The following is a 7,882-nucleotide window of genomic DNA, read 5'->3' on the forward strand; positions in this document are numbered from 1 at the left end:
ATTATTGTCTCTAATTTTGTCAGGCTGGAATGTTATGGAGCGGGCTGCTAGGATACTGCAAGATTCATGGGTTTTGGATATTGTACCACAGTAAAACAGCTGGAGGGGAGGGGAGAACCGGTATGGTGAGTAATGGCAAATGCATCCATCACAACAAAGAAACTTCTATCAACCCCACTGGCAAAACTGTGAGTTACTGAACTATCAAGGATCTGAGGCTGAGGTTTTTGAATGATAGCTATATATACTTTCCCCTTAGAGGAGTGATCTTGCCCTGGACTGATGATATTTGTTGCCATCAATGATGACAATGAACATCTGTGCTCCGTGGTAGCTGCTTGTAATTTCTTTGCCAAACACATCCACTCACAGGACAAATAGATGCATTTTGAAATTAGCAATAAATAGGACCAAGCAAGATGCACAGAGATGTGGTACTGTCCAGCCATCTTTGAAGGAGTTAGTTATTTTTTACTGACCTAGTGGCATCACTGAGTCTATTTATACCATCTCCTACATTTTATTATAAAGCTTTTTAGCGGTGAGGTACAATATTCCCATGGGGTAAAAGAACTACTTCACTATGAGCTCAGTTTGTCACAGAATAGTTGCCTTTCTTTAAAGCCATATCAATGCTTGTACAAAAAGCACCAGGAAAGAAATTGTGGTGCAATTGAAGTTAATGCTGAAAATCTCTTTGACTTCAAAAAGGACAGGAGTTTGTGCACTGAACATAGTTCTGAGGTTGTCTCCAATTTTGGGGTATCTTTGTAAGCAGTTTTTGCAATTGTGAATGAGCTTGAAGCACCTAAAATCTGTCAATTTGGTGTTTAAAAAGCCTAATTACCTTAGGGTGACCTATGAGTTGAAATTTTGAGCCAGCTTTGGTTCACAACCCTTCATCTTGGTTTAATCATTTTGTTTTCATCATTGCACTGCTTAATAGGTCTGGGGAAGGTTATTGTAAACGATCACGTTCCATAACTTTCAGATGTAGTTGTAAAGTCAGACTGGATAATTGTAAGGATTTTTTATTACCTTAACCATCCTTTTGTTTCAGGTTGTAATTCACGCCCATCCTCCTTTTTTTTCTTCCTGTCACAGTTTCTTAAATGTGAACTACAAAGTCTGCAGAATGAGGAAAAGACACAACCATGTTGGAGACATAATGCAAGCAGCAGTGAATACGTACCAGAACTTGGAAAAAATATTTAAGGAGGACATACACCACAGAGGGTGCCCATAGACTATTTTGTGCTTGAACTCCAGTATCAGAGGAGCAGTTATAACACACCACCCAAAGTAAAGCCATAATTATGAGACGTGAACTAATAATGGGTAAGCATACAAAAGAAAAGACTGGGAAGAAACAGTCAAAATAAACTAGGGAATGAAGCATCAAGGCTAAACTCAAACATAGTCATGGCACAGGCCCCTAGGAACTGATGTAACTTTGTGAGAGACAGCTGACCTTTTGTTCCCACCACTCAGGACCCTTAAAATCTTCTCCCTCTGGGCTTTTGCAGTGAGAAGAGTCTTCAATGCTAAGTTTTGAATATCTGAATCAAGTTTGTATTTAAAATACTTTAACATTATATGGGTTTGTAGCCACAGTATCCAACAGGAGCAGCTGCTGCTGCAGGGGAAGGATGGCTGCCCTCTAAGTGGGGTAAAAGTTGATGCCTAGAATTATTTAGATTTCATCCACCTTTGGTTCTGGACTTTGATCCTTGTTCTTTACTAGTTTCAGGTGTACAAGATGAATAGGAACATATTTAGATATTGCTTTTTGTGGGAATAAGAAAGAGAAAGAGATGGACATATTCAAATGGCCACTTGTGGGTCTCTAACCTGACTATGACAGCATGTCAACTGAAAATAATGATGGGTTGATTTAGATTGTTAGTAGGTGTGAAGGATCAAGCCCTATTCACAATGCAGTAAAAGAAGAAAAATTTTTACTGGGTTGAATTTCTCAGTGCAGCAAAGTCTCCACTGCAAGTTTGCTCTCACCAGCTGCATCAGGACCTGGTGCCCCTTCATTTCCATCTTCTATAGGTGGTGGAGGGAGTGGTGAACTCAGGAATTCTAGTGTGGGATTCCCTTTCTGAATAATATATAAATTTAGTCTAGATAACTAAATTCCAAAACAAGTTTTAATGAGTCATCTAAGTCCATGATGCTACTGATTTGCTGGCTACATCCTAGTCAGGTTATTAGATACTGAACCTGCTCTAGTGGAAGGTCTGCCTGTCCATGGCAGGGGGACTGGAACTAGATGGTCTTTAAGGTCCCTCCCAAGCCCAACCAGTCCGTGACCCTATAAGGTGACATAGGGCATATAAGAGACCTGGGCTCTTTTGATTAAATAGCCTACATTATCACAAGTGGCACTAGACACCTATGGCTGAGTGCTTGAATCCAACTCTTAGTTGACGCAGTCAGTGGAGCTTGGAGAACAATTCACCTTCTTTTAAGGCAGACATCTAAGGAGCATCTATTCTAGGAAATGTAACACTGCCAGAACCCAGGGGTGGAAATGGTTCTGGCTGAATTAGCACAGACCAAGAAGTGTTCCAAACAGAGTTTGAATCTGCCCATCTCCTTTTGGAGGCCGGGAGAGTTTAAATCATACTCTGGCTAAACTGTATTTGTTGGGAAAATGAGCCTGGCATGACTTTACTGACTGTACTGTTTATATCTCCACTGATGATGGGAGCAGAAACAGCTCTTGCCTGCTTAGACACTGCATGTAGACCTCAAAGCTGAGTCTCTTAATCTTGAACTGAATCCCACCTCTGGAGAAGGATGGGGTCAGCCTGCAGCCCAGAGCATCAGGCACCTCTATGGGGATGGGGACGTAAGCACACGAGTTGGAGTCAGGATCAGGTCCAGTGAGTGTAACCAGGACTAGACAGAGCCAGGCAGAGCCAAGGTCAGGTCTGCATGTGCTTCAGCTCCTGTAAAACACTTTTATTGGCCTGTTCCGTCTGGCAGATGTTCGAATAGGGTATTTTTTTGTCAGAGCTGTGATGTCACAGTTGCTCTTAACTGATTAAACTGCTCTCTATATCACGGTATGAAGACCCTCTACCTGAAGCCACACATCTCCCTCCTCTCTTTCATGCTGTTTTCTTGGTTGGTTAGTTGGGTTTGTGTTCTTTTGTTGTGACTGTTTTTGTTTTTCACTGGGCAAATCATCTGAATGATTTGTCTGAACTTTCATTTTTTCCCTCTCTTCATCTTTTTTAGCAAGGTCAGTTTGGGGATCCAGCTCAGAGTGAGGTTCCATATCTTGGGGATCCAGCTCAAGGTGGAATTCCATAGCCCCAGACTATAACAGCAAGGGAAGGGGCAGAGGAGCCTTGGGTGACACAGCCAATTTTTGTGGGCAAATGTGCTTGGAGTGGCTCAAAGCAGTGTTGAGCCCCAGAGTGTGGGTGAAGGATGCTCACTGTGGTGGAATACAAGTGAGTCTCTGAGTATTCAATTTTTTTGGAAAAAAAAATTTGTTATTGCTGGTATTAAGGAATTATTCAGGGAAGATAAGAACAAGGAGGAAATAAAATGTAAAATAATTCTTCCAAAGCCAGTGTACATTTCCTAGGCAACAGTGAGGAAAATAATAGAAGTCTAATAATATAATTTAAGCCCTGTTAATGGGAATAGCCTCTTCTTGTAATTATCTCAGCAATACATTCTCTCTCTTTTTTCTTTTTGTATTTACCCATTACCTTTTAACGTTAAATAGCATTAGCAATAAACAGGGAAAAAATTGAGATATTTTCTATCTACAGTCACTAGCTGAGCAGAAGTGCAAATAAGCAGCTCACTTTGGATTTTGAAGCTGGGATGTAATTGAATTTCAGACTACAAATCTGCATCTGAATTTCAGTGGTAGCTCTGAGACAGTTTGACTCTAGCTGGTGTCAGAACTCTTAGTTTAGACCCTATAAAGAGACAATGGAAAGTATCAACTCACAAATTCTCACCCAGTGATAATTAATGTTTAAGACATGCTAATAATCTGCTGTCAAGATTACAAAATAAATTAACTATTCAGTTTGTTTTTATGATGAAAAAAAAGGAGTCTTCATTTCTCTTCTGTGCACTAACCTGGATTGGGTGGGACAGACAGACCTTGCACTGCTGTAATTGGGATCCCATGCCAATCCATTCATTTCACTGCCCCTGCTCCTAATTTACATTGGCAGCAAATGTTTTTCCACATCACTAAGAGATACACTTCTATTTAAGACAGATTTATTTCATGGGAAAGGGAAAAGAAGTCCTCCTATGAATACTACATGTAGAAAAAAAAAAACAAGCTTTGCCTCCTTTCTCTTATACCTCCTGCCCCTCTCCTTTTTGTAATGCTGAAGGTAATGAAGCAAAATTTGTTGCTACAGATCTAAACATGACAATTCTGCAATTTTTATTTCCTTAGTTCAGCTGAATTTGTTATTCTCGTACAGCTCTGTAATTGCCTTTTTTTTTCCCCAGCTATCAAGTTCACACAGGTAGAAGAAAGACTGCTTTAGATCTGAACTTGATGCTGGAGGTCGTTGGGAAGATTATGTAATACGACTCAAAAATGCTTTACAAACTGTTCAAATAGCAGAACATTTCTAGTACAGTGCAGGAACATAAAAGTGAAACCAAACAAACCCAAACCGTTTTGCAATTACTGACAAAATCGTGCACTGGCAGAAAATGTGAAAGCATAACAGGAGTGGAGAAGGGTTCTTTTTTTTCCCTCTCTTTTCTTTCCTTTTTGTCCTTTTCCCCCCCTTCCTCTTTTCTTTCCCTTGCTACAAATAAAACAAATGCATCTCAGTTCTTGAAACAACCTGCATACGTGTCCACTTCCCCTGCCTCACTGCTTTCCTTTTGTATTCCTAGCACTAGGAAAAGATAAAATAACATTAGCTCCACGAGTAAATCAAATGATGGATGTTTGGATTTTTCCAAATCTAACTCTTTAAGCCTTAGTTTAGAAGCTTCAATGTGGAATGAGAGACTATGTCCTGTTTCTCCCTGCTGGGTTCATTTAGGATAAAACCCAGGCTGTCCTGCATTTTAGTTGGAGACTTGCACACAGTGGGGGTGATTGGACTTTCTCTGCCCAAGGCACAACATATGCTACTTCCCATCACTTTAATAGGCATTAGTTCCGCAGACAGCACTGGTCAAATGTACATTATTCACAATCACTTTAATGCAAATATGCAAGGATGAGAAAGAAAATATGTCACAAAGAAAGGATCGGCCATTTCCATTCTTTTTTGATTTTCTTCTTCTATCACAGCATCTCCTCTTTCAACACACCTGTCTGTCTACACAGATGTGCAATCAATGTATTTTTTTTGGAGGATTTTGTTTATTTTTTACGAGAGGTCTCAACATTGGTTGAAAGTGTTTAGATGTAAAATATCAATGCAACGCTTTTACTAAAGGTGCTGTCTATTGTTATTCTTAGGACTCGCAGGACAAAGCTTTCTTTTTCATGGTCAGCCTCTTCTGTTTTGGAAGGTTTAGTTTAATAATTATTTTTATTATTTTTGGTCTGCTGAATCCTTTTGTCCACCATAAGAATGACCCGTGTCTGTTACAAATAAAGCTTCCTAATTAAATTATTGTCACGAGAAGTACATTCATATACTTCTGCTTAGATGAGAAATAGTTCCATGTTTTTTTGCATTTACACCATGATTTCTTTACATTCATATTTTAGCTGTGTAAATAACATCTAGGGCTCTGCACTCTGCCACTGTGCTATAAATCCTCTTGTGGTACTGTGCTGAAAGGGAGACCACAAAGATATTCTCAGTATCTACCTGTCTGTTTGCCTGCCTGCCCATCTTTATTTCCTTGTGATGGGTACTGAACAGACAAAAACCAAGCAATGCTTCTTCTGAGAGGATCATTATACTCATTAAAATATACTGAGTATAATTCAGCAGCTTATTCAGAATACGATGTTGCAAGTCACAAGATGTAAGAATTTACCAGTTTTTATCTTTATTCTGCCTTTTTTTTTCTCTTGTGTCCTTGCCAAGTGCAACACTTCACTCCCACCCTGCCCATCCATCCCTGCAGGTGTCAAAGTTTTTCTAAGTTATCACACTTATGGTTGTTTCTTTCCAACCAACTTCCTACACAAATCCAATAGATGTTTGGACTGAGCACCAAGCGTGAATCCAAGCTTATCAGGCATTTGATAAAGTGGAAAGATGTTGCTGTGTGGCAGCCAAAATCAATCTAACCTTTGGCTGCCACAGTGTTCCTTAAGAGAGAGGAATTGTTCCTCTCCACCTAATAACCAAGGCCAGTGGTAAAACCTTGGCCAGACCCCAAATGGAGTAAATCAGTCCATGAACTGTATCAGCACAACCTGAATTGCCTCTCCAGGGAGGTTTCGTGCTGCACTGGAAGGCTCTTTATTGTAACAGAGAGACAGAGGCATTAGATCCAGAGATCTTGTGGTTGAATAAATTGAAACCACAGTTTTCAAGCCAAGAGCTCACTGGATCCATCAGGATAACTTGCCAGGGAAGCGGTTGCTTCTAAAGATTTTATTTCTTTAAGGTTGTTCATCTTTCCTAAGAAGATATTTGGACTCTACCACAGGATCGTGGGGTCATGGCAGGAGTTTATTTGGAATGTCTTGAAGATAAATAAAATATGATTAATAGCACAGAACATTGTGGCATTAGAAAGCCAAAACTATGTGTTTTCTGTAAGAAATTAATTATTAATAACCAGAATAATTTTGTTAGATATTCACCTGTGAAACTCAAAAGTATATTTTTAAATAGTTATATTCCCATGAGATATTTTAATTCAGAAAAAATGTTGTTTTCTGCACAGCAACTATTCCCCTCTCTCACACACCAGGTATGCCCACAATGTTCACTTTGCTCATTTCGTTAGTGTCGAGTGATTAGGCATTAATTGCAAAATGTAACATTGCATCCAGTTTGCTTTCTAATAGGTGACTTTTAATGGCACAGTGCTGTACCAACGACTTCTAACTGATGCTCAGTGTTGCCCTTTTAAGTATAGAAGGAATGACAAAACAATAGATGTGTGAGTATATTTTAAAACACACATAAAAGATTTTGGCAACCCATTTACAGAATCCCTCGAAAAAACAGCACTCAGTGGTATGGAGAGGATTAAATGATGGCAACATGATGGACAAACCTTGGTTCTTTTGATTTTTCACTGATACTTTATTGTAACCCCACTTAAATCAATCCAGGTTTACATCACCAGAAAGGAGAAAACAATTCTGCTTTTGTTTTTTTGTGTGTCATCATATTGAAGAGTTACACAGATCATAATCAAGGCTGGCCCAGTGCCAAGTACCAGGGAGTTCTGGCCAGTGATCTCTGTGTTTTCCTGGCCTAGCAAGATAAATTGCATCAATTTTGTAAGGAACAGCAAAAAGGAGCAAAGCAGCAAGCATTGCATCTGGTCACCTTTAACTTCTCAGCCTAAGTGAGCTCATGCCCAGTTACATCTGGATTAGCTAAGAGGTTTTTGTATCATTTCCAGTAATCTTTGTCCTCTCTGTGTGTAAAACAAGGTGTTTTATTGGATCTGTCACTACCTCGTAGAACAAAATGAAGGCAAATAAAAATAACAACTGAAATTACTATGCTCCTGCTCCTCCTCCTTTCTCTGCAGCTGTTTGCTTTATTTATGTTTTTACCAATACCAGAGGATTTATGTGAGTTTTTAAAAATAGTTTGGAGCTAGCCAAGCATTGCTTCCCCTTGAAGCAATCACTTCATGGACCACTTTATTTACTATACAGTTCAGATGTCAGATATTTACATGGTAGGGGTTTTATTATTAATAGATTTTTCGATTGGGA

At 39.4% G+C, this 7,882-nt stretch overlaps 1 long non-coding RNA gene across 1 annotated transcript in view; it reads left to right on the forward strand.

Annotated features, from left to right (window-relative positions):
- LOC108449309 overlaps positions 1-7,646 on the forward strand; it is a 10,049-nt gene extending 2,403 nt beyond the window's left edge. The window contains exons 2-3 of the long non-coding RNA XR_001865468.1: positions 24-125; positions 1,105-7,646. This is a non-coding gene — a long non-coding RNA (uncharacterized LOC108449309). The remainder of the gene's footprint in view (positions 1-23; positions 126-1,104) is intronic.
- Positions 7,647-7,882: the final 236 nt, after the last annotated feature.

This window comes from Corvus brachyrhynchos, unplaced genomic scaffold (genome assembly GCF_000691975.1).
Source record: "Corvus brachyrhynchos isolate BGI_N302 unplaced genomic scaffold, ASM69197v1 scaffold116, whole genome shotgun sequence".
Classification (NCBI taxonomy): Eukaryota; Metazoa; Chordata; class Aves; order Passeriformes; family Corvidae; genus Corvus; species Corvus brachyrhynchos.